Here is a 27,697-nt window from a genome sequence, read left to right as displayed (position 1 = left end):
TGAACCCGTGGTCAGCGCTACTATCAAAGAGTTACCCATATTGTGTCGTCCGTCTGAGAACAGATAGTTAGGAGAACAAAACCCTGAGAAAGTAAGTGTTACTCTGGAGCCCTCCTACAGTTATGGGAGCATCTCTGATGGAGGCTGCATGATTCTAGGATGACAGACTGTTCTGTGAAGCAAACTCCTTGGAATTCATAGTTCTTACGCCTTAGCTTAGATTTACTTTTTTTTTGATACCACGGATTGAATCCAGGGACATTTAACCACCAAGCCACATCCCCAAGCCGTGGGACCTCACTAGGTTGCTGAGGCTGAGGCTGACTTTGAACTTGCTGCCCTCCTGCTTTAGCCTCTGAGCTGCTGGGATTACTGGCATGTGCCACCATGCCCAACTTGATTTGTGTTTTGTGCAAGCTTTCTTTTTTTCCCCCCTTACCTTGAGCTTTATACCCTTAGCTGAATTTCTTGTACAACTTGGTTGTTCCCACAAAACTGTCCAGGGTTTCTTACATCCAGAGTCTCTACACAGTGTATGAAATTGGCCTATTATGAAAATTACCTGGTATGAAAAACTCATCTCTTCCTATTTCCATTGCCACTAGTTGTATGGCCTTCTTTGCTTAACCTTTTTTGAGTTTTAGTCTTCTCATCCATAGGGATGTTATGGGGAGTACACCGGATGCGTATATAAAGTACATAGCAGTCTGAATTACTCAAGTAGCACTTCAACTACTTAGCAGTAGTCACTTTTCTGATGACACAAAAGTTAGTACAGTTGGTTTTTAATCTCTTAAAAATTCATGCCTTTCACTATGCCCTGAGATCATTTTCTTGTGTCCCCTTCCATTTTTTGCCACTTGACTTTCCTTTGTAGTAAACTATTCAACCTTGTATTGTTTTTGTTTGTTTTTGCTACTTTGATCATAACTGAATACCCATTTACACAGGCATATCTATTTATCAGGCACTTGAGGTGGCCCAGTGAGCTAGGCTGTGTGGTAGGCATTGGGATATGGAGATGCTTCTTGTTGAGTAGAGGAATCCATGGAGGCAACTAGCTAGTAGGAGGAATTTTGTAGTGCAAGTATTTAAAGTTTAGACAAAAGCTGGAGATACAGATGCAGGAACTTCAAATTTGTTCTAAGTATATCAGGAAGGTAGGTTAGATTTTAACTAGACATTGAGTTAATACTTAGTGAAGAAAAGGAAGAGCACACTAGGTAAAGTGAGCTTTTTATATGAAGACAGGTAAAGGTATGAATATATAGTTTCTACAAAGTTACAAGTGTGTCGAAGGAAGTGTGTCTCCCTACAACACTCCAGTTCTGACATAGTAAAAAGGCAAAGGGAAAACAGTAGACTTTTCTTTTTCAGATATAATTTTCCTATTGCCTGAATTAATAGTGAGTAAAGAGTTCTGCTTTATTTGCTGTTATTTTCTTTGCATTTACAAGATGAGAACCAAATATAGGGAGCCCCAAGCTTAGAAAGCAGTGTGATTGTGTCAGTTCTTGAATTGTACCTCATGCTGACAAATGTCACTTCACTTCCTATGTTTCCTTCCTTCGATCACTTACCACATGCCAGACGCTTTACAGACAGTCTCTATACAACTTTAAGATTTATCTTGTTTTATAGGTGGGAAAATAGTCTCAAAGGCGTTTTAAAAACCCAAAACCAAAACAACTTGTTTAAGATGCACAACGCAGAAAGTGGAAGAGCTCTTCCTCTAAGCCAGAACATCTCCACCCTCTCCTTCCTCCTGAAGTGAAGCATAGAGCTTCTGTGGAAGAGCCCTAGACAAGGCCCTGCCACTAAATGACTGACTAGTTGAGAGACTGGGACAGGCAGTCACAACTTTGTAAATTTTGTTTCCCTCTCTTAAGCAGTTGGATAATTAAAGTAGATGAGTCTATACTTCCTTTTAGTTACAATCTCTTCTTAGACTCCTCCATCTATTCATGACTGCTAAATGCCTTTATGTGTGACAAGTACAAGTTTTGTGAGACAGTGAAGAATGTTCTAATACACAGATTACAAAGGCCAAACTATTTTGAGGTGATTTTTCTCTGAGGAAGTAGGAGTGGAAATGATCTGGAAAGAGGCATGAGGGAACTTTCAGAGGTGTAGGTAATGTTCTACCCAGGTGTACACTTAAATTTATCATCTCATTGTATGTAAATTATACAGAGAAAGAAAGTTATAAGTAAATATCAAACTCTAAGGATATGCAAGCTAAAGTGTTTGTGGAAGGGGTATACTCATATCTATAATTTACCATAAAATGCACCAAAAACAGTTTAGTAGCTAGTTAGAGGAATGGTTAGATGAAGAAATAATGTGTCACAGCGAGTGCAGTACAGTGTTAATGGGTAGAAACTAGGTAGTGATTATGTGGTGCTCATTTCTAAAGTTCTTCAAATTTGCTGTATGCTTGAAGTTTTTATAAAGAAATAAGTACATTAATATAATTATTTATAATAAACTGTTGGGAGAAATTCACTTTTAAATTTCATATCAGTGGCCTCCTTGAAGGTCTTTGTTAATGTCAACCCAGGCTTTAGTTGGACTGGTTTAGGCTCAAGTAATCTGATTTAAACAGCTCAGACAGACCTCTCCTTTCCTTGTAGGTGGGGAAGTTCCTTTCTTTAGACATTTCAGGCTAAAGTGAATGTCCCACAGAACTGAAGCTTGCCAAGCAAAACTCATCCTTGTCACAGTGTTAGTCACTAATAGTTATACCATGTTTCTAGAAGTTGTTACCATCAGCCAAAGATTAAACTTCTTCCCTATTCCCCCATATATCCTTGACCAGATGGTGTTTGCTGGAAAGGAGGAAGCCTTTTTTGGTTTTATGCTTTGTTTTCAGTCTACCACATATTTGAGGTGTATTTCTTTAACAAATGAAATGTCATGCTTCCAGTATTTATATTACTTTAGTTGAACACAACTTCTTATTGTGCTGGTTTGAGTTCTGGCACTTGAGAGCATCTTCATTCAGAAGATTATACAATCTTTCTGACTCTCATATTTGAAATAGACAACTTGTCTTCTCTTCATTGGCTAAGCCTCAGACCCTGGGGTGCCCAGAATGAATGTCCTAGCTACATTTGAGAATGTAGAGGCTCAGGAGTACATGGATTCTTGTGCAGCTGACATTGATCGGTGAGCACAAGGGGAAGGAAAAGGCCCTTAGGACAATGAATTCAATCAGAGGAATACCTGGTTTCCTGTTTAATAAAATAAAAAAAAAAAAAAAAAAAACCGTAAGAGGCTAAAATATGGTTTTAATTAATTTTTTTCTTAAAATGCCATCTTTCTCTTTTCTCCTTCATAACAATAACTACTCACAAGTCATTTTATGTACCTAAAATGTGATTTATTGTATGTACTGAAAATATATAACAAATTGACATTTTGTAAGATTTAAATGAAATATATTTGAAATAAAATTGGAGTCAGAGTACTTGTTCACTAATATGATCCCATACTGTCATTAAGCTCTCTGGCACTCAGCACAGAGTATTTATTTAACATCCAGAAAACTGATGAGGACAGGAAAGGAGCTTAATTGCTTGAAAGTTACCTGAGAAGATTGGATCTGTAAATACACATGAATCCTTGAAACAGGCAGGTGTGTATGTGGGCCAAATAATGTCTGAACTAACCAAGAAAAACTTGCTTTACTGCATGACTGTGGTGAAAACATTGGTTCCTAAAAACTTTCACAATTATAAGGATTTTTTTTAAAGGAATAAACTACACATTCGGCAAGCACCTGTGTAGTTCAAAAAGTATTGGCTGGGTTTAATGTAATGGGGGCATTTGGATTGCTAAGAATGTCGCACCTTGTTTATGCCAATAAATCAGAGTGTCTGTTCTTGATACTAAACCTGATGTCATTGGCAGATTTTCTTCTTTATTGGAAGGATAATATTCAGAAGGGAGATTATTTTTTCATGTATTTTTCTCTCTCTGTGATTGGGGTGCTTTTAATGAGTTTTTTAAGCTATGAAAAATACTGGCAAGTCCTAAGAAAACTATCTGGATTTCATTTCTTCTCTTCAGCTCTGTGTGATCTTGTGCACATTCCTGACATGTTACAAACAGCTTGTGTCTCTGAGTGTGCAGTATCAATTTTCAGTGGCGAAAGCCCCAAAAGGAAACAGACTGATTCTTCCATGCACAAACAGCTGGGCAGTTGTGGATGGAATTAATTGCTGATATATATTGGCTGTGTTTTTCTTCTTTTGTCATTTCCTTTGCAGCTGTGAAAGTGAAGTTTGACTTGAAAACAGACATTTCCAGCAGTGCAGATCCAAAAAGTACCAGAATGCAATTCTTCTAATAAATATCCAACTGGTACCTTTGAGTGGTTCAGTTTGAGGGTGAGATGAGAAAGAGCAAAGAATGGCAGCAGGTGATTCATGATTACATATATGGTTATAAAAATCATCAAACCAAGCACTTGGACTCTGAAAGGATTTTGGTTACCTTATCATATGGCAACCCAGCAAAGGCTAGATCAATCAGTACCCCATTCCTAGAAATCTGAAAGTGGGTGTTCTAGGCCATCTCTCAAAAATACTGAAATGTCAACTATCCAGGCTGATTTATTCTTTCAGTACTAAGAAGTAGCAGTTGATAGTAATATGACAACATGTATCATTAAAAATATTTTCCTGGTCTTCTCTCAAAAGCCTTCTATTATTGGTTTTAAATTCTGTGTAAACAATTATGTTGTTTATTTTTTTAAATGCATGGATATTTTAATCAGAAACATTTTTTCATGATTATAGGAATTCCATGAAAAATAGCTTTGTGTCTCTGGATGTGCATTTACAGAAAGTAGTAGTATTGAGGGCTGGGATTGTGGCTCAGTGGTAGAGTGCTTGCCTAGCATAAGTGAGGTCCTGGGTTTGATCTTCAGCACCACATAAAAACAAAATAAAGGTATCGTGTCCACCTACAACTAAAATATATATATATTTAAAAAGTTATTGAATTTTAATAGTTTCAGTACTGACAAATTATTTTAGACATAGACTTTTTAAAATTCATTTTTAGTTGTAGATGGGCACCATACCTTTATTTTATTTATTTATTTTTATGTGGTGCTGAGGATCTAACCTAGTGCCTCACATGTGCTAGGCAAGTGCTCTACCACTGAGCTACAACCCCAACCCACAAACACTTTCGGATAGTACTTACATATATATCCTATGGAATATTTTCCATATCCTATGGAATATGGAAAAAAGTCTTAAGATTAAAATTCTTAGGAAGGTATTTGAAAATGGATAATTATAAGATTTTTAAAGTACATTATGTCTGTTAGTGATTTTTCTAGAAATAATTTTTCCTTCATTTTTGAAGGCAACCCTTAGTAATTGGTAAGAAAATGCTTTCATTGTTTCTTTGTTGCTAGGAGAAGCAAAGTGTTGGTGAGGAGAGAAAGTAGGTGATTTGCTTGTATTCATATTCGGTGCCCTAAAAATAGGCCAAAGTAATGTTCTAGAATGAGCAGTGTTTCTGACACCTTGATATGTAAAAACTGCTGTTGCTAAACTTAGAAGTTGGCATGGTTGGACTTCCTTTATAGTAGTCCACTTCCACCTAATGTTCTGCGTGATGTATCTTGCATTTTATCTCTGTTTTCTTCACAAAGAGAAACGGGTTTATGCAGTTAACTCCAAGGCAAAGGTTTGCTCCAGACAGTTGATCTACAAATATGAACCTTTCCCCTATTTCTTTGAGGAGGATTAACCAATTAATTTTTTTACTCTGAGGCCCTGAAAAAATGTTGTAGCAATATTAATGTGCTGTTTGCTCTCACTGAGGTCTGCCTGGGTGTGTTGTTTCCCCCAGAGTGGGCTCCACCCTTGCTCTAACCACACTGAGTGTGGATATCTTGCTGTTTCAAACAAAGTTCATTTTTAGGGCAGCATTGCATCAGAATTGCCACACGAAAACAAGCTTAGGAAATGTACAGTGGCTTCATTTTTTTTTTTTTTTTTTTTTAAGTAATGGATTGTCTATTGTAATACTGGTAACTCGCTGCTTAGGAGGAAGCATAGATAAGATAGATGGTTAATTTTGTGCCAGCTGCTAAGTAACATGCAGTATTCTTTGGGAGGAACCTGTGACTTTATCACTCAACTAATTATTATTATTATTCTTATTATTATTTAGTTAGTTAGTTACACTTGTCTGCCTCTTTCATTCCTTTTTTTTTTTTTTTTTTTTTTTTTGCACAGTATACTGAAATGTTATTGTTTTTTAACTTTTGGGGGGATGACATTAACTGTATGAATGAAGGAGAATGCTAGTAATCTCCCAGATGTGCTAATTACTTAACATAAAAGTGTTTGAAGTAGTGTTTTGTGCTGAATTTATTAGACCCATTGATGGCCTATTCTGGCAATACTGCATTTCGAGACATCGTGGCATGAACTTTGTGTGTAAGAGTGGGTTCATTGAATTAAAAAAAGGCAGCATCTAAAGAGCCTTTATTTCTGCCATAATGATGCTTTGTCCTGTTGCTTTTGGGTATTTGTCAGAAGAGTTGGGGCAGGCTGCAGCCCAAAGTTCTGTTCCATGCCTTGGCAGTTCCGTGCTCTGTTTTCTTTCTAGAGTTTGTGACGTGCATGGTAAGTTGAACTATAGGAGGATTTTTGTTGTTCATTGAGGCCCATGTTCAGCAGTTTTTGTTGTTTTTTTCTCTTTGCAACGAAGTCTGATTCCCCCCGCCTAACATATTGGGGTTTTGTTTGTAGCTGGATTTTCAGTTCCTATGAAGCATTCTATTATGCACTGAAACAGAAGTGGTCATGTTGAGAGAGAGGCAGTGCTTTGAGATGTCTGTACTGACTGTTGTCCCACTGTGGTGTGTTCATTGTACGCTCTTTCGTGGTGACACACCCATTTGTGCAAGTAAGTTCAACAACTTGCCCCATTCAAAATCAAAGCTGAATGTTGAAAATGGCAGATTTCTGTATTATTTTCAGGGTGACCTTGTGCATACCTTTTAGTCTTAGACTGCCTATCACCCCGTTTCAACTTCCTCTTTGAATCTTGATGTGTAACTGTGTTTAGCTATTTTCTAACTTCAGAAGGATGTGAGAATAAAGTAAAACCTGTTTTCACAGGAAAAAACACTAGCCTGGGAATCAAGAGTCTGGTATACTTCTATGGACATGAGTTTCTTCACCTATAAAATTAAGAATTTTGGTTAGCTTTCTAAGATGTTTTTCAACTTAAATACCCTAATTCTTTTTATAAAAAGACACTTTGTTATTACAGAAACCTTAAAGGGAATGTACCAGAATTGGGGGGCAGGGGGAAGTTTAGATGTTACTCCAGAATCATTCTTTTCAATGACATGAAAACTAAAACTGTACTTTAAATAAGTTGAATCTGTTGAGAATTTTGGAAATTTACTTTTTAATACCTGAATAGTAGATGTAGCTATGTTAATCATTTGATCCCCAAGAAAATGGATTTCCAAATTGAAATTAGACTAGCCTGTTACATAAGTGTAATGTGGGCCCTTTCCTTAAATATTGTGTGTTTTTTTGGTGCCTGTTATTAGTTAATGTAGCCTTCGGTAAGTGTCTCTCAAACTTTTTAAAAGTATGTTTTACATCATGGCCCAGTACACGTTTACACACATGTGCCACTTAACCTGTGAAATATATTTTCTCCTATAATACAGAAAATAATCTGCTATTTTCTATTCTGTTTCATTTCAAAAAGATTTCAATTCACTGAGCTGGATGATCTCTGCTGTCCCTTTGAACTCTAGAATATAGTTAGACTACTATGGTTGTGCCACAACAAAGCTTGCCAACCAGTTTGCTGTTAAAATTAAAATTAGATGATTTTAAAATAGATTTTTATTCAGAACTTTTATAGAAAAATAATTTCTCTAATAACTCCCTATCTTATTTTTCTTATAATAATTATTATAAAATATAAAGAAAATGGAGAGAATATTTTTTACCAAGCCCAATACAACTGTACTCCTATCTTTTCCTGTTTGTTCCAGTATGCTCTACAACTGTTTTTTGTGGGGGTGGGTACTGGGGATTGAACTCAGGGGCACTTGACCACTGAACCACATCCCCAGGCCTAAATTGTATTTTTTTTAGAGTCAGGGTGTCATACAGTTGCTTAGCACCTCCCTTTTGCTGAGGCTGGCTTTGAATTCAAAATCCTCCTGCCTCAGCCTCGAGTTAAAACACATACAAAGGAAAAAGATGAAACAGTATCAGAGAATGTGACAGAATCTCTTTCCAACCCTAATTCCCTCAACTCTTCTCCGAGAGGGGAATTTCTTCTCTATTTTTCTAGAAAATTTCTATGACTATAATTTTGTGTGTGTGTGTGTGTGTGTGTGTGTGTGTGTGTGTGTGTGTACAGAAGACAGGGATAATAGTAAAGTGATGGTAGCACTGTGTAGAAATGGAGAACCTCTCACCCACTTTTTTCATCTGCCACTCACAAGTGGGTAAGAACTACTCTGGAAGGGATTCATTTCTCAGCACAGTAGTGAAAGATACTGGGTTCAGTGTCAGGTAATGAGTATGAGATTATGGAATTGTGAGCAGGTCACCTAATCTTGGCTCTGTTTTACCACCCACAAAATATCAGGTTAGGATAGATGGGTCTTAACATTCCCTTCAATTTTAATATTTGCATGGTATTTTTGTTAAAATATTGATTTAAGCTATATAACTCAAATTAAATTTGTTGTTTAAATTAAAATCATCTTATATACTGTGTGGTCTATAATTTGCTTTGCCATGCAAGCTAAGCTATTTGAAAGTTCAAGAATGCAAAAAAAAAAAAGTTGAATGTTCTGTTTTACAGAAATTCTCTTTTTGTAAAAAAGCAATTTCAAGAGTATAAAACTCATATGAGAGGTAGAAGTACATTCTTTATCAAGTTTGAATACTTAAGATTGTGAGTGAGGTGATTTTTTTAAAATAGTGAGTTCAGCCATTCAGAGTTAATCTTAGGGATTTGAAATTTGACTTCAATTTTTTTGTTTAAATTGTTTTCACATTCTGGCCCTCTAATCCATCTCCTTATTTCATTGAATGCTGAAGTTGATGTACTTAACATGACTCAAGTTTTCTGATTTGGTGCTGAAGAAGCAATGGTAGAGGTTAACTGTACACTGTTATCCTGCCAACAAAGTTATAAAGTTACACAGCAAAGTTATAAAGTAACAAAGACAAATTTTTGCTGCATCATATATAGGAGTTTTACTGCTGCCTGTTTCACATTTTAGTCTCAATTCAGTCAGATCACAGCTGTACTAAAAGCAAGGTAGAGGAACTCTATCATTTGATTTCTGTAATTACTGGAGGATAAAAAGACATTTTCTTGGCCTAAAGGTAAGGAATACTGTGTGTGTGTGTGTGTGTGTGTGTGTGTGTGTGTGTGTGTGTGTGTGTTGGTTACTCAAGTTTCTTGGCAGAGGCTTGTTGTATACCTTAAGTATACTTTTCTTAAATCTGAGATGTTATTATCCAATTAATACAAGATAATTATAGCATTTTATGTTAATTTTAATATTAATTATTTGACATGGTTCATTTAGCAAAATGTATTGAAGTCTTCCTAGGAACTAGCACGCATTGAATGGTAAGAGTACCTGGGTGATTGAACCACTCTCCTTGGCATCTCCTTAAATAACTTTTCCACCAGGCATGGTGGTACACTCATTCCTAGTGGCTCCAGAGCCTGAGGCAGTAGGATCAAAAGTTCAAAGCCAGCCTCAGCAAAAGTGAGGCACTAAGCAACTCAGTGAGACTCTGTCCCTAACTAAAATACAAAATAGGGCTGGGAATGTGGCACGGTGTTTGAGTGCCCCCGAGTTAAATCCCTGGTACCCACCGCCCAAAACGACTTTTCCTATGTCTTCTGTTGCTTACAGTTTTCTAGTATCTGAGTGGAACTTGGCAAAGTAAGTTCTATAAGTTTGATTCTGTGAAAATAGAACAAAACAAAGTGTAGTGCTACACAGTGGTACATACCTGTAATCCCAGCAACTTGGGAGACAGAGGTAGGAGGATTGCAAGTTCAAGGCCAGCCTGGGTAATGTAACAAGACCCTGTTTCAATACAAAAATTAAAAAAGGACCGGGGATGTAGCTCACTATAAAGCTCCCCAGGGTTCGATCCCTAATACCACTCGCTCCCTCAAAAAAGAATATAAAGTGTATTTTCAGTGCTTAAAAAGGGAATCTTAATGTCTGTTAGTACATTGTCAGTTGCCACAAAGGCAACTCTTCTGTATGTGAGTGTGCCAGTGACAGTTTCTTAATCAAATCCTAAATAAACAGTGTTGTGATGTTTTGAATAATTAATTGAGCCTCAGTTTTTGCCTACTAAAATGTGTCTGAGATACAAAAGCCAGTTTCAGTTACCGTGTTTCATATGTGATTCCTTATAAACAGTTGCTTGTAGGAAACTAAGCTTGAAGTAAACTATACTAAACTTTGCACTGTTTTGATGACACATCCCAATAGCTCCCCCCCCCCCCATTATCCCATCCATTGTGGCATTTACAAGTAAGGAAATTCTCCATAGTTAAGAATATACAGGATGCTGCCTGTCTACAGGATGTTGAACAAACTTTGTCTAAACTATTTGAAGCCCTTTTAGGAAAGTGGTCCTCTGATAGCAAAATCAGACAAATAGATTGTAATTTGATTAGAAGCAGAAAGCCATTTTAAAAGAGAAAGAGAAGGCTCATCATTAACTCTGATCTGTTTTGTATTCCCAGAAGGCCCTTCATTTCTCCTCTGTGGCTAAGGAGAAATTTGGCTAAGGTTCTGTGACACACAGTGGGAATTCACTTCCTATCAGGAAATGCTGATTTTCAATGTATTATCTTGTTGAGACAACCACAGCAAACAATAGGCTATTAACGTTTTAGAACAACCAGTGTCAGAACTAAGCCAATATTTGCTTTGTTTTGAGTATTACTCTTTAAAAAAAAAAAAAAAAAAAACTCTTTGGCTGTGCCTCAGAATACATTGGACCATCAGTAACTGCTCATAAAAGTCATGACAGTTAAAAAGAACAGAGAAGAGTGCTCTTTAATAATAGGGATGAATTTTTGCAGGCTTTCTCTACTCATTTCCTGTGCATAGATGAGAATAAATTATTTCAAACACAAAACACATCTTTTGGATATGAAAAATGTCCATGTAAAACCCTATTTTGAGATCCACAGCTGTAGCTCAGTGGTAGAGCACTTGCCTAGCATGTGCAGATCCCTGGGTTCAATCCCCAGCAATGTACACAAGCCCCTGCCCCCCACCCTGCCTGCAAATAAAAAGCCTGTTTTGGGAGCTACACCATAAAAGTGATATGAAGAAAAAGGCCTCAAGTTCAAGTTCTCCTTTGAAATATCAAACCCTCTTATGAGCTACCATATTCTGTTTTGAATATTTATTTTATAAATATATTTGGTAATATTGCTCATTTGGCGGTTGATAACTTAAAAAAAAAAAAAAAAACTCTGTTTTAATAGGAGAATTAGAAAGAAGAATACTCCAAATGGGTGGTCAGATAATATCCAGTCACTCCTACAATTATGTGATAAAAGTACAATAAAATTTCAGACCTAGAAGGGAACACTCAAGGTCATCTGGCCAAACCTCCTTATTTTATATGTGAAGAAATTCAAATCTTACCTCTTTATAGAAATCTTCCTTACTATTAATCCAAAATTCCTTTTATCAGCAATATTCAGATGTCTTATGTCCGCTTTTTATTTGGCAGCTGTCATAAACTGGTTTTTATTGGTATCTTTTTCAGGTGGACATGTTTCAGTTCTCTCAGTCTATAATGGCAGAAATCAGATCAGTACCTTGCAATTTTTTTTTTTTAATCCTTGCCTAACAGTTGAATTAATGTTTGCTGTAGTGTTTTTGGTTTTGTTTTGTTTTGTTTTTTAAACAAAAACATTTTGTAGTATTATTTGTATCTGGTCTTAGAACATAACATTAAGTTTAAATGTTTTTTAAAATTGCACTGTTCAGATGGGTGCAGCTACTCTGGAGGGTGAGGCAGGAGGGTGGCAAGTTTGAAGTCAATCTCAACGACTTAGCAAGAGCCTTTCTCAGAATAAAAAGGGGTTGGGAATATTGCACAGTGGTAGAGCATCCTTGGGTTCAGTCTCTGGTACTAAAATAGAAAAAAAAAATTCTAGTTGTATACTTGTACACTTGTTTCTAATTACTTTTCAGTCCACATAAGATATTTCAAATTCAGGTCACAATATTGATAACCTCCACCATCTTGGGTACCTGGTCAGTTTGATCAAAACATGAATAACCCAGTTTTTAAAGTTTGTTCTAGATTCTCTGTCCTGGTTTATTCTAAGACAAGTAGAAAGTCATATTATGAACCAGTGGCACTACTGAGTAAGTAACTGTTAAGTGCACAGTAAAGAAAAGAGAAAGATGTTGATCCAGTTACTAAGAGCAGACCAGCATAATTTAAAGGCACAACAGACTATGACTAAGTGGGGAAGGCTGGTTCTGATGGTGGAGGTTCAGGAAATCATCATTGGAGGAATTGGCTTTTGAATAAGACCTGAAAGTATGGATTAATATTTGGATGGATGAGGATGAGAAGGGAAAAAAGAGTCCAAGTATATAAGAAATTGGGTAAACAGCAGTTAGGAGAATGGCTTTTATTTGAAAGAGCTATTTTCCTCTCAATCTTGCAGGACTTGACTGAGCCTTTTCCGCCCTTTTTTCAGGGCCTACTTTCTAGAAACAACCAGGCAGATTCCTACAGTTTTTTTTTTTTTGTTTGTTTTAGGTTTTTTATGGGACTCCAGGATGCTCCTCTCCCACCCATTCCCCTGTGAGAAAGAGGCTAGGGAAATGATGTTTGAGGGAAATTATAGTAGATGGCTTTGTGCTTCTCAGTTGCCTTCAGGGACCCTCAGGGTTATAGCACTCTACTACCTTTTAGATGTTTAAAATAACACTTTGTGGCCCTTTACAACACTATAGAGCCTTTCCTTGACAATAGAGCTCAAGAGTAGACATAAAATATTTACCAAACCCTGAAGAGCTACTTAAATTACTAAGCTCTGTGAGTTTAGCTTTTTATTTGACAATAAAGTACTTGATGTAGGCTTTAAGTCCAGCTAAATAGGCACTATAGAACTAAGCTGTGAGTCTAGCCTTTGTAAGCCTCAGAAAAACAAGAATCCTACTTCAAGCTTGAATTTAAAATATAGGGAGAGATTTAAGTGGACCCTTCAGGCATGTGTGAGTGGGTACAAAAAGCTGAGTCATGAAGTTTACTCTCTAGTGAAATACCGTGAAAGCTCAAAAGAAAAGCATTCTCAAAAATGATATAAATCACTTTAAATTCTTATGAAAATAATACCCCCCAAGAATCTGTTTTGTAAGTTGTTAACTCTGAGCACATACCTAACGAACCCCGTAAAATCATGAAACTTGAGGCATTGAGTGACTTTTTTTCCCCAAAGAAGTTAATGTTTTATTTATCATACCATAGCTTCTGAAAATGTTTCTTACCCAAAGGAAATTTTTTCAATGCAGTTTGTATTTTAAATGTTTCTTATATTGACAGATCATGTCTACATTTTGTGTATCACATTTATCTAGATGATGTGAAAGGTATTGCGTGGGATAAATTGAAGGACTTGGGCAAGTTATATTTATATGGAGAAAAGATGGAATAGGAAAAGATTTAATAGTATATCCTTTAAATGCCAAGGATGTAATTCCTCATTTAGTAATACTCAGGTAATATCTGGGAAGATAGTATATCTTGGAGGAAATATTTGTGTTCATAAAGTAGTCTTATTTCTCATTATTATTAAAAGTTATATTCTTCATCTTCTTTAAATCTACATTTCTTTTGTTTTCTTTAGTAAACCTCCTTAACTGAATTAGTTTAATGTTTTCCTTCCCCCTGAATTTGACATTAGACTTCTTAGATCACCTTTGGATTTTTTTTTACTTTAGACTTGAGTTTCCAGCTGTGGATTAGAAATTTGGGTTGTCATGTCTTTATCTTTATTGTCTCTAGTCTCCTCTTCATGTCAGATAATAATATCAATCATTTTTCTCCTATGTGAATTAATTAGGTGTCATAAAATACCAAAATGTGTGTAGGTTTTAAGGTGGTTATACCAACTAGGTCCTGCTTTTTAAAGCTAAATCCTATTTTCTCTATCAGAGCAGAGTCTAGATATCTCTAAAGAAATCAACAAGTTCATGTGGCAATTATTGCCCAACACAGTTCTGGATGAAATCAGGAGAGATATGTAGTCTAGATGCCAGGACCCAGAGAGGCCCTCTCTCTTTCTGAAATGCACAGTAGTAATTGTAGTTGAGACTATCCTTTGTGGACAACTGAATTTGGTGAAAGGCCAGGGAATTTTTCTTTATTTATTATTGATTTGATCGTCAGATTTCAGAATGCCAAACCCAGGCTTCATGCCTTTGTGATCAGGTGAACTTTGTTTTAAGAAAATACAATCTGTGAAAATATGTATTTTGCAAAAGAAGTCACATTGGAGATGGGAACTTAGATTTGAAGCTGGAGAGGGCAGGAGTTGGAAAGATTTTCCAGAAAATTTAACAAGTTTAAGTTTGAAACAACTCAAATTTTGGAAACATCATTGGGGGATGGGGGGAGTAGAGGTAGAATGCTGTATAGTATAAGTTCCAGAGCCAGTCTACTTGAATTTGTATCTCAGCGCCACACAGAATTCTTGGACAAGTGTGGTCTGAGACAAGTCATTTCTCTGCTTGTTTCCTCATCTGTAAGTTGAGAAAGTAACATTTACCACGCAGGGTTATCGTGAGAGTCAAGTTAAAACATGCCACATCCTTAAAATAATGTTAGACAATAGTAGTTGCTTTTAAAATGTTGGATATTTTACTAATCATTTCTCCTCCTACCACATAAAAACATACTTATCCCATTGGAGTTTAGTGAGAAAACACATAAACTAAAATGCTAAGAAGGATGATGTCTGTGATGGATTTGGAATGATTGAACAAAAATTTGGAATCCAGGTAAACCCTTGAGAGCACCCAGTTTCCCAGCAACAGGAATTCAGAGTCCTGCGTGAACAGTGGGGGTAAAGGGTGTTCTACAGTTATTGTCAAACCTCTCATGTAGGCAGAGCATAGGGGCAGGGCATTTTTGGCAGACAGTGTTAATTAGTGGAAGTCCACGTAGAAAAGCAACACTAACTAGGTTTGCAATAGCATCGGAGATTCACTACAGGGTATGACAGGGTATGAGCTATCACATGACTTCAGGGATTGATACAAAGATCTGAGACCTGGGAAATATACTTCAGGCATAGAACTTCAATTGTGAAAGTATTTGGAGTTACCTGATAAAGAAGCCAGAGATTTAGGCTGCCTGAGAATGAGTGGAGGGGTTCTGAGATTAATAATTGAGCAATGCTTTTTTCTGTTTCTTAGTAATTAAAGTGAAGTCAAAGAGTAGTAATGAGCCACAAGACATTTGTTTAAGGGTTGTCAAGAAACTCACTAATCTGAGCAATGGCATTTTAAATCCACCCTGGCTTAAGTGAAAAGACATTCCATTGATCTGTGGGATATTATGATTTGATAACTGCACTAACAGTGTTTCAGCTGTAGTGGGAACAGGAGAGCCCATTGCAGCTCCTTGGTTGGAATTCATTGTGAATCTTCAGAAATTTAAATTTTGTTCAGAATCTGTGTAAGAACATCCTTATTTTCTTGCTTCAGATTTCCTTGGAAACATGGATCCTCATCTAACAAAGTTTATGCTATTGTGGAAAACATGTGCTTCATTGTTCATATTATATCAAATATTTTATTCAGGTTATTATTTTGATGACATGTTATTTCTAACCAGCTTACTTTGATTCTGCATTGGTATGTTATGTGTTTACACTGTTAAGATTGTAAAACATTTTGTAAAATAGATACTAGGATGGAATTTCCAATAGAACCTTATAATTCCCTAGTGCCATCATAACAAAGTATCACCAACTGAGTAGCTAAAACAACAGAAATGTATTCTTTTACAGTTCTGGAGGCCAGAAGTCCAAAGTCAATGGATTGGTTCCTTCTGGGGGACCTGAGGGAAATCTGTCATGCCTTTCTCCTAGGCTTGCAGCTGTACAGTTTAATTTATGTTTGTGTTATCACAGGCCTTCTCCCCCAAGTGTCTTCTCTGTGTCCACATATCTCATATTGCTCTCTCTCAGCTTTCTGGTACCATATTCTGAGCTACTTTTCCTCCTCCATATCTTTCTGCTGCATTCTGATGTTCTAAGCCTTTCCTCTGGCCCAGAGCAGTGGAGTCTGCCATCTATGGACTGAGAAACCATAAACCCCAAATAAGCTTAAAAAAAAAAAAAAAAATCAAATATCTCACATTCCTCTTATGGACACTGGTTTTGAATTTGGGTCCACTCTAGTTCAATATGACCTCATTTTAATTTGATCTGTAAATACTGTATTTTCAAATAAGGTCATATTCTGAGGTTCTGGGGACATGAATTTTTATTTATTTATTCATTTATTTATTTTTGATACTGGGGATTGAACCCAGGGATGCTTAACCACTGAACTACATTGCCAGCCCTTTTTATTTTTCATTTTGAAATAGGCTCTTACTAAGTTGGTTAGGGCCTTGCTAAGTTAATTAGGGCCTCACTAAGTTGCTGAAGCTTGCCTTCTACTTGGAATCCTCCTGCCTCAACCTCCCATATTGCTGGGATTACAGGTATGTACCACCACACCTGGTTCTGGGGACGTGAATTTTGAGGGGAAAACATTGTTTAACCCATGTTAAATTGAATTGTAAGTTGGGGACTGTCTACAACACTCCTTAAGCTTTAGGCCTAAAGGATGATTATGTTGAAAAATTCAGTTTTTTGGGGAAAAAAAAGTTTTTCTTGAAACAAATTTCTGAGGTTAGTAAATGTCTTTTTGTGATCCTTCACTTAAAACCATTATAGATTTCTAAAGTAGGTTATATCCAAAAAGTATTTTTGAAACTAATTTTCAGATATCATTCCTGTGCTTACGAATTTTATTTTTATGGATCAGTATTAGGATTCCCAAAAGAAAACAGATGAAGTTGTGACTGTCATAAAACTCTCTTATCAGCCCAAATCTGAAAGCAAGAACTTCTTCAAAGCTTTTGGATTGACTTTTGTGGCTGTATTTGTAGGTTATAGCAATGCAAGCCAAAAATCTTTTACTGAAATATCTGAAATAGTATATCAGAGTGAACCCTTGGAACTTGGTCATGCCCTGTGTTCTTTAATATTTTTTTTGTAATTTCTTCTCCAATTTTTAAAATATGGAACTTTGTCTCTGTTTTGCTGCCCTTCCAGCCCTTACCACCTCCACAGAGACCACATTGGAAGTGAAACAGAAATATAGTCCATGGTAACAGATTAATATTCTAGACTAGCCTTTCAAGTAAATATTTTGTTTTATATACTCGGTTTTAATAATGTACTTCGTAGGGTTGTTTGCATTTCTTCAGACTGAAGACTAGAACTTCCCTAGTTTAAAAAAATCCAGTTTCAGCTTAAGAAATAGATACGAGATTGGAATTTGGGAGTTAAGTTTTCTATATTACTGTTATTCTGATATTCACTTTGAGAAATGGTTTATTGAAATTTGTAGAGTAACAATTGCAGTAATAGATAAGAGTGATTTTGACTGCAAATATGACTTTCAAGAAAATGTCAAAAACAAGGTCTTTGAAATTTTCAAACTCAGTGCCACACAAATAATTAAATATACTTAAGTTCATGAAGTATGTGAGTTAATGTTTCTTTAAAAAATTTCCCCACAGGTGGACTACCAAATGGTAATGAGCCAAAGATTTAAAGTATCTCTCGAAATTGAGAGCAATGAATCTTTCTTTTAAACTCATAATCTCCAGTGATTGTTCTTTTTTTAAGCTTCTCATTTATCATGAGCTGTCAAGTTCTGCATAGTTTCCTGGATCTCAGTTTTTAAAACCTCACTGAAACCATGGACTCAGTAATAGAAACTAAATGTCTGAGAGGCATACTCAAGTAATCAATCTACTAGTATCTGTCAGCTTTCTCTTAGGGGAAAAAAATTTTTTTTTTCTTTTCCTCAGTCATTTCAAAAAACTCCCTATTGAAGACAAATGATGACTAAGGGAATGTATATAGAATGTTCATCATGTTTTATAGAAAGGAGAATAAAAGCACTGAAGCCATGTGTTTTGGGATCCTGCAAGATACTTATGGGATTGCCTCTGGTTATTTTAGTCATCATTTTAGATTCTTAATATATATGTTTTATGTGATTATATACTTATATATTAATTCATGTCTATATTGTATAAAAATACATATATAGAGAATGAGTTCCATATTTATTTTTTTCAATATTTTATATTGAGAACAGTTCAAACTAATGTAGATAATGGTTGACTTTTCAAGAATATATATTTTCTCTGAACTTTTTTGGTACATGTTTGCAAGTTTGTAACTCTGCCCCTTGCATGGCCATTATAATTGATAAATATCACCTAATTATAATAAAGTTTTCTTCAGGTTCCTGGTGAATATTATGAATGTTATCTATCAGTGTCTAAGCACTGCCTCTCATCCCAGCCCTATTCTCCTCTCCCCTTCCTCTTCAAACACAGAAATCCGTTCAGTTCACTCTTCCTTGTAATGAGTAGTATAGATTAAAAAAAAAAAAAAAATTTTTTTTTTCATCAAGTATTGGTGCTTCAGTGAGAAAGAGGTTAGATTCATCCGTGGCATTGTCTGACCGGGAATGCTTTTATCTTTGGATCACTCTGCTGAATTATTGTTGACCTAGCAAGCATCTACCCACACTTTTTAACTTAATGCTCTGTACTTAGATTTTGAACATGTATATCATGGTTATATCTAACTATGTTTTTCCAGTTTTACACTCACAGGGAGACTTTTTCGTATTTACTAAAAAGTTTTTATCTTAATTAGTATCATTATTATTTATAAAGTACAATTTGAAACTTAAATACCTTCTTAGCTGCACCTGTCAATTAACAATTTTATCTTTGTTTTAATGAATATTTAGTCACTGTGAACTTCCATGAAGTACAGGAAACTTAGTATGATGAGTTGTCATTAGTGTCACTTATTTTTGTATTGTTGTGGGTTCCCACACACACACACTTAAGTTAGATTTTTAACTAAGAATCAGACAGTAACAACTATAGATTGTTTCCTAGACTTTGTGTGGAAGTTTAGAATTTAAAGATATATTCAACCTGAGTCATTTCAAAAGAACAAAAACATGCTTCAGATTTAAGAATGAGCTGGGCGTGGAGGCATAGGCCTGTAATCCCAGCAACTTGGAGGCCGAGAGTTCAAAACCAACCTCAGCAAAAGCAAGGCACTAAGCAGCTCAGTGAGACTGTCTCTAAATAAAATACAAAATAGGGCTGAGGATGTGGCTCAGTGGTTGAGTGCCCCTGAGTTCAATCCCTAGTACCTGAGGGGGAAAACAAGGAAAAGAAAAAGAAATTTAAGAATGATTTAGATCAATATAAAGATTCTGGCAATAGGACAGAGTTAGGCTTCCACATTTATACTAGTTTGATAGTCATACAAGAATTTGTACAATTTTTATTACTGTTTTGAGAATATTTACCGTTTCTACTTTGGCGCCATCCTGTAATAAATTTCTGGGTTCCCCCAAAGGAAATACAACAATCAAGGGTGTAATAACTGTTTAAACCTCTAGAAAATGATAGTTCTTCAATTCATTCCATTTTTTTGACTGATCCTTCCATACTTGTTAAGATCCATAACTGTGAATAAGTCCTCATTCACTGAAGAATATTTGGTAATATAAGCCAAACTGTTAAAACCTTAGTTTTCTTATATATGAAGTGGGGGTACTATAAGAAATAATAAATGTGCAAAATGTGGAATGTTGTAATTACAAAAGAAAATTAAATGATTTGTAGTTTAGAATGTATCTGTATACACACATTTGTGTTTTTTACCTATCTTAGATCAGTTTCTATCAGTATATCATTGAAGGAATAAATTTTGACCATGGGACAGTTTCAGAATGACATGGTAACCCTAATAAATGTCATTATGCTTTTATACTAATATATGATACTTGAGCATTGTACTTTTACAAAAAAATCACTCAACACCTTTGGTGTAGTTTACTCTAATTTGTAAAATGTGATCCTTGAATCTGACATATTGCAAGGCAACTAGCATACAAACAGTAGCCATTAAAGCAATAATATCCCAGTGCTTTGTAGGATAATTAAATCTTTCTCCATTTGGGCACTTGGAAAGTACCATCTGTATTACTCAGTGCCAGATCTGTTTGTTTGTTTCCATTTTTCTCTACTTTTTTCTATTTGTAATTTAAATTTCCAGGTCTGTTGATTTCCATTTCAGTTGTATAGAAAATTTTTGGCTAGCAGTTGAAAGTAGCTCATGTCTTGTAGAACTTAAAATGAATAAAATTTTACTGGTTAATCTGAGGATATGGCTTGTCATAGTTTGTGTTGTCCAATTTATTTTCTAGAACATTAAATATCTTTATAGTTCTATAATAACTTTCATCAAGAAAAACTCTAACTCAATAAAATAACATTTTTTTTAACCAAATGCGTTGCTTTGAAGTCTTGACATATCTTTGATTGTTGTTTTAAGTGTGAAACAATAGGCCTGGTACTTGAAAGTACAGCCATCTCTTTGCTTACTCTAGAGAAAGCTGTTAAAATACGCCAAGAATTTTAAGTCTGGAAAGACTTTTTTTAAGTAATAACTTTTCAAACGATTGTTTTTAACATTCTTAGCCTAGAAATAATATAAACCAGATTGATTTGGAAGGAGTTGTGATATAGTAAAATAATTCAATTCATCCCCAATTTATGGAGCACCCTGCCATTATGAGTATTACAAAAATGATACACAGCCCCAAGTTTTCAAGGTGTTCAAGTAGCTTCTCAGGTAGGATTTTTTTAAAATAACAGTTTTATGGAGATGTAATTCACATACGAAGTAATTTGCTCATTTAAAATATACAATTCAGTAGTTAACATAGTCACAGAATTGTACAGTTATCACCACAATCCTTTCAGAACGAAGATTTTCATCTCTCTAAAAAGAAGCTGTCTCATTTTCCCCCAGCCCTAGGTAACCAGTAATCTGCTTTCTGTCTGTGTAAGTTTACCTGTTCTAAACATTTCATATGAATGTGTGACCCTTGGCGATTGCTTATTTAACATATCATAATGTTTTAGGGTTCATCTATGCTTTCTCATGTATTGGTACTTTAATATCTTTATACACACACCTCATTATATTTATCTATTCATCAGTTGATGGATGTTTGGATCATTGCTCTTTTTTAGCTATTATGAAAAATAATGCCATAACGATAGCCAAAGCCTGGAAATAACCCAGATGCCTTTCAGTGGGTGAATAGCATTGTCAGTGTCCTGGTTGTCGTGGTGTCATAGTTTGCCAAGGGATTCCTATTGGGAAAAACACAATAAAGGCTATAAAGGATGTCTCTGTTCTTTCTTCCGTACAATTACATCAAAATAAGTTTTTAAAAAAAAACTCAATTGGCTCTCAACATTCTGCCTAGAAATCTCCTTAGTCTGATCCACATTCATTAAGAATGTTTCCTCGTTGACACATGCTTGCCAGCTTGTGTTGTCAATGCATAGCATAGCCCTTTCTCCAGCCTGCAGCAGGAATCCCTTCGCTGCCTGTCAGTTTCCAAGGATGGCCTCCCCACTGCTTGGTCTCAAAACCAATGCCACATGTCTGTTTTTGTTATTGCAGCACCCTACTTCTGGGCACCAGTTTTCATTTTAGTTATCTTTTGCTGTGTTAAGGAAACAAAACAAAACAAAACCTCAAAAGCATTATCTGAGACAATTATTTCTTAGGATTATGTGTGTTGGCTGAGTGGCATCCCAATGCTTTTTCCTAATATTTGGCTGGTGGACTCTGTGGGGAGCTGGGCTTCATTGCAGTGGCAGGGCCTTTTTCTCTTCATGATTTTTCATAATGAACCTCTTCATGGCTTTGCGACTCCGTGACCCTCAAAGGCTTAACCTTGGAAGTTGTGTAACATTATTTCTGCCACTTTCATTAGTCAAAGCAACTCACAAAAGACTGAACCCGGATTCAAAGGGGTAGGAAATAATGGAAAAAGTTACTGAGTTACATTGCTTAGTAATATGGGAGAAATGCTTATGGCCATTTGGAAAACCGTCTGCCACAGTTTAGCTAGAGGCACCTAGCAGATGCATCAGCCCAGCAGCAAGGGATTCAGTCAACATGCAGAACCAATCAGGCAAATCAAATCTCAAACCAGGCAACTCGGTAGTGTTGGAGAACTCAGAGATGAAAGTAAGATTGTTTCACTGTTAACATTGTTGGGCTAAGAGTCACGGGAAACCACAGAGCAGTGAGATTGATTACTTAAATGTGGAACTGACTTGGTTACTAGTTACTAAAGGTGATCATTTCAAATTATGTTGCATTTGTGACCTATAAATGTTTGGAAAGGATGTATAAAACGTAGACTTTATAAACATTAGTTGTATACTCACATACGTATTTTTTTTTCCTTTTGTAGATTGCTCCAGTATATTTGAGTAGACAGGTTTTTTTTTGGTCAGTTTTTCGTTTTGTATGTTTGTTTGTTTTTGTTTTTGTACTGGGGATTGAACTCAGGGGCACTTAACTACTGAGCCACATCCCCAACCCTTTTTATTTTATACTTAGAGTCAGGGTCTCACTAAGTTTGTTAGAGCCTTGCTAAGTTGCAGAAGCTGGCTTTGAACTTGTAATCTTCCCGCCTCATCCTCCCAAATTGCTGGGATTACAAGCATTCACCACCCAGCAGCAGATAGGATCTTATTTATGGTATTGTATTCCTTCCTACTACCATTTTCATAAATATTTATACTTACCCTGGGTGTATTTCTAGACCCTGTTTATCAGTCTGTGAATACTTAGGGTTAATTTGCTAATGAGCAGCATCACAAAACACATAGTATAAACTCATGTCTTATGATATTTAAATATATTAACAAAGTTATATTACATTGAGTTTTGAGAGTTTTTGTCTTAACCCAAGTGGATATGGGAATATATCTTTAACTCAATTTGCATGTCTTTTTTAGTTTAGTAGCTCTCATATTGTCTGGGAGCTTTCTTTTTGTAAAGTAATTTTGTATCATACCTAACCTGTGAGCAAACTCTTAAAAAATCTTGGGTGAAGGGAGAGCATGGTATACTATAAAAATTAAGGAGTGCTGTATTAGTCAGATTTCCATCTCTGTAACAAATTACCTGGGAAAATCAACTTAAAAGAGAAATGGTTTATTTTGCTCACAGTTTCAGAGATTTCAGTCCCTGTTCAATTGGGTTTATTGTCTCCGGGCATTCGGTGAGTACGTGATGAGCTAAAACTGGGAAGCAGAGAGAGAAACACGGGGATAAGATAGAGCTTCAAGGTCCCACCCCATAAGGACCTGCTGCCTTCAGCTGGACCCCACCTCCTAAGTTTCCACAATAATCCATTAAATTATGAATCCATCAGTGCACTAATCCATCAATGAGGTTACAACACTCATTATCCAGACGTTCCAAAGCTGATCACTACTGATCACTGTTGCCTTAGGGACAAAACTTTCAACACATGAGGTTTAGGGAGACATCTCAGGTCAAAACCATAACAAGGACCCTGAAAATTATGGTGTTTTTCTTTTGACATCGTTGGGGTTGAATTTATCTTATGTTAGATTAATGTTTATATATGTATATATGTATTGTTGAAGTTGTGTTGCTTTTTCTTTTTAATTTTGGAATCGTACCAGACTTTTAAGAGTACAAAAATAGTAAAGGAATACCTGTCTGTCCTTCACCCAGATTCCCTAAAATGATAATATTTTATACAACCGTAATATAGTCAGTATTAAGAAAACATTGGTATAAGTTCTATTACCATATTTACATATTTTGTACAAATTTCACCAGTGATCTCAGTAATGTCCTTTTCCTGGCCCAAGATCCTATCCAAGATTACATAGTTGTACTCAGTTATAACTTCTTAGTATTTTTTGTCTCCTTTAATCTAGAACAGTTCCTCGGTTATCTTTCATGACTGACATTATTAAAAAGTGCAGGACAGTTATTTTATAAAATGATATGCAATTTTGGTTAACCAATTAATTTCAGTAAGGAAAAGAGAGCCTTCTAGTTCTATTTCCAAGTAGTTGTAAATATACTGAAACACTGCAAAAAGAATTTTTTGTCTGTGAATATGATCATGGGAGTTGGATGACTGAAGGATTGGATGGGAGTGAAATGATAATATCTTTAAGTGGTTCTGTGGCTCTGCGGCTCTGTTTTTAGAATGTATTGTAGGTGTTTAATTTCAAAAGCCAGGCCAAAAGAACTTTCGCTTTCTGATGCACATTTCATAGAATCATAAACAGCCTTTCATAATACCCTCAGCTTGAAAATGCTTTCATCTTTTTTTAGTGCTGACATTGACATATATTTTATTTGGGCAGGCGTTGTGCTATCAGCAGAGCTTTCTGTCTAAAGTAAGCAGATAATTGTGATGTTTTAACTGGATCTGGCTACTTAAAAGTTCTCAGTATTCATGTTTCTCAATGCAAATTGTAGACTCTTTTTGAGTGTATTTTTTTTTTCCCTTAGTACTTTGGGTCTTAGTTTACTCTTGTGTTTTATACTTTAATTTGCTGGACTTTTAAACTCTATTTTGAAAAAATGGCAAGCATTAGATTTATAGGTTCTGTCTTTAAAATATTCATGTGTAGAGAAATATATAATAACCTATAATAAATATTTCTTTTTAAAAAATCAAGGAATCATTTCTTTTTTCTCTCTAGTATGTACATATTTTCATTCTCTCTCTCTCTCTCTCTCTCTCTCTCTCTCTCTCTCTCTCTCTCTCTCTCTCACTCACAAACACACACACACACACACACACACACCTTTTTTGTTTGCCATCTGACCATAACTTAGTTTCTAGGGTAGTGGTTTTCAAACTGTAGGCCTCAACCTATTCATGGATCATGGGTCATGGATCAGCTTGACCAGCATTAAAAAAAAGAAAAGAAATAGCTTAAAGTTTAAAAATAACAGAATGTACCATTTAGGAAGGAAAAGTATCAGGTCATTAATTTATTCCAGTTCTATATCTTAAGTATTTTTATGTGAATACCATGTAAAATATTTTTATTATGAATTGCCAATTTTGAAAAGTTTGAAAGCCACAGTTCTAAAGTATACCACTCATTTGTGTCTTGAACCTTCTGTTCTTTAAACATACAAGTTGAATTGTTGCTGCGTAAATATTTGGATAAGATTTTTAAAACTAGAATTTTGTTTATGCCTGATATCTTATTTCTAATCTGCATGGCCAAAGACAACATCAGAGAAAACCCCATAGTGGTAATAACAAGTTTTATGACATTAATTTTTTGAACTTTGCTTTTATTTTATTATTTTTTTAGTTGTAGTTAATACCTTTTTTTTTTTTTAATTTTTATGTGGCGCTGAGGATCGAACCCAGTGCCTCACATGTGCTAGGTAAGCGTTCTACCACTGACTGAGCCACAACCCCAGCCCCAAAATTTTACTTAAAAAAAAAAAAAAAAATTGCAACATTTTAACTCAAACAGCTAAAAGATTAATTTTTCTCCACTAACAGAATTCATACTGGTTTGCACTTGAAAGTGTGCTGTGGTATGTATGGTATTAAAAATAGGGTTGGTTATTTTTAGAGAAGGTACCCTAGAACTGAAATGTTTTAAGTATCACCTGGATGCAGATGTATGTATGCTTACATGAATTGTTTAGGGATAAGAGGGGAGAATCTACCACTAAAATTAAAATGCCTTCTTTGGGAGACTGTGTTGTGAATCACAGGTGTGAAAGATGCATGACTTCCTTTCAAGCTCTGGCAATTATAGCTTTTTCTTTCTGAGCCAGGATAAAATCTTTCCAACACTCAATGCTGTTGTACAGTAGAATTGGCATTTCAAAAGAAACCTACTAGTGACCTCTGTCTGGGTCTGGGTTGTGGTTAAGATCATAGGCTACAGAGTTCAGCAGATTCAGATTTAAATCCCTGTCACATGCTATCTGTTTGAACTGAGACAGTTACTTTTCTGTGACTTTATTACCTCATTATAAAATGGAGATAGTACCTACACATGGAATTTTGATGTACTCTGAACCCAAGGGACTAGCACATAAGAGTTCAGTAATCAGAATACTATAGCAATATGTGCGTACCCATTTATGGCAGCATAATTCACAATAGACAAGTTAGGGAGTCGGCCTAGGTGTCTGTCAATAAAAGAAAGTATAAAGAAAATGTGATATATGTATTTACACAATGAAGCTTTACTCAGCCCATAAAGAGGAATGAAATTGTCATTTGCTGGTAAAGGGATGGAGCTAGAAACATCATACTAAGTGAAATAAGCCACTTTAGGAAAATCAAGATATAAAAATACAAGTTGTTGCATGTATCTTGATAATTGCCATTCTGAAGCATTTGTAAACTTAAAAAAAACCAGAGGCTGGGGGCTGGGGAGATAGCTCAGTCGGTAGAGTGCTTGCCTTGTAAGCACAAGGCCCTGGGTTCGATCCCCAGCACCCAAAAAAAAAAACAAAAACAAAAAACAGAGGCCAAATGTTTTCTCTGATACACAGTTGCTAATTCACAGTAAGTGGGGGTGGGGGGACAATAGGGAAGAATAGAATTACTTTAGGTGGAGGGGAGTGAAGTGAGGAGAAGGGGTATGGGGGGTAGGAAGGACAATAGAGTGAAACAGACATTATTACCTCATGTACGTATATGACTGCATGACTGTTGTGATCCTACAGTATGTACAATCAGAAAAATGAGAAATTCTCCCTTTGTGTATAATCTATCAGAATGTATAAATGCATAGTACTGTCATGTACAACTAATTAGAACAAATATAAAAAAAATTTAAAAGAAAAGGATTGGATGTTTTCTGTCAACATGTGGAAGCTAAAGAGGAAAATAAAAATAAAAAAGATATCTCCCCGAAACAAGAGAGAACAATAGAGTCAAGGAAGAGAATGGAGAGAGGGGGAAGTGGAGAGGGCATGGGGAAGTAATGGAAAACAAAATAGACCAAATCATGCTATATTCATGTATGAATATACCATAGTGAATGCCACTCGGATACATAATGGTAATGCACGGATTTAAAAGTAATAATGATAAAGGGGAGACCCATAGAGTAGAGGGAGGGAAGGGGAAATTAGGGAATGAGATTCATCAAATTATGTTATGTGCATATACAAATATGTCACAGTCCTACTACTAGGTATAATTATGCACCAATAAAAAAGTCTAAAATTTTTTAAAGAGCTCAGTGATTGATAATTGTTTTTAAATGCTGTGATGATCCGTGGCTAAAATAAGAAACACCTTGTTGTGGAAAATCTCCAGAAATAATGAATAATAGGCCAAATTAAGGCTCCTTATCTGCCACATTATGGGACTTAGAGGACACTGTAAGATCACAGGATAAACAACTAGGAAAATCTAATGGGTCTC

At 35.7% G+C, this 27,697-nt stretch overlaps 1 protein-coding gene and 1 long non-coding RNA gene across 6 annotated transcripts in view; both read left to right on the top strand.

Annotated features, from left to right (window-relative positions):
- LOC306660446 overlaps nucleotides 1-27,697 on the top strand; it is a 356,489-nt gene that overhangs the window by 143,489 nt on the left and 185,303 nt on the right. The gene's annotated exons all lie outside the window — the stretch shown is intronic.
- Nucleotides 1-27,697, top strand: part of ADD3 (adducin 3) — a 115,249-nt gene that overhangs the window by 53,550 nt on the left and 34,002 nt on the right. The window contains exon 1 of one of the 5 annotated variants that reach the window (XM_079138674.1): nucleotides 9,092-9,404. The exons of the other annotated variants lie outside the window; for them this stretch is intronic. The gene's annotated coding sequence lies outside the window, so the exon portion shown is untranslated. Of the gene's footprint in view, nucleotides 1-9,091; nucleotides 9,405-27,697 lie in introns of those variants that run through there. 5 annotated transcript variants of the gene reach the window in all.

This window comes from Sciurus vulgaris, assembly GCF_902686455.1.
Source record: "Sciurus vulgaris genome assembly, chromosome: 4".
NCBI classification, from domain to species: domain Eukaryota; kingdom Metazoa; phylum Chordata; class Mammalia; order Rodentia; family Sciuridae; genus Sciurus; species Sciurus vulgaris.
This window is presented reverse-complemented; position numbering and strand designations above follow the sequence as displayed.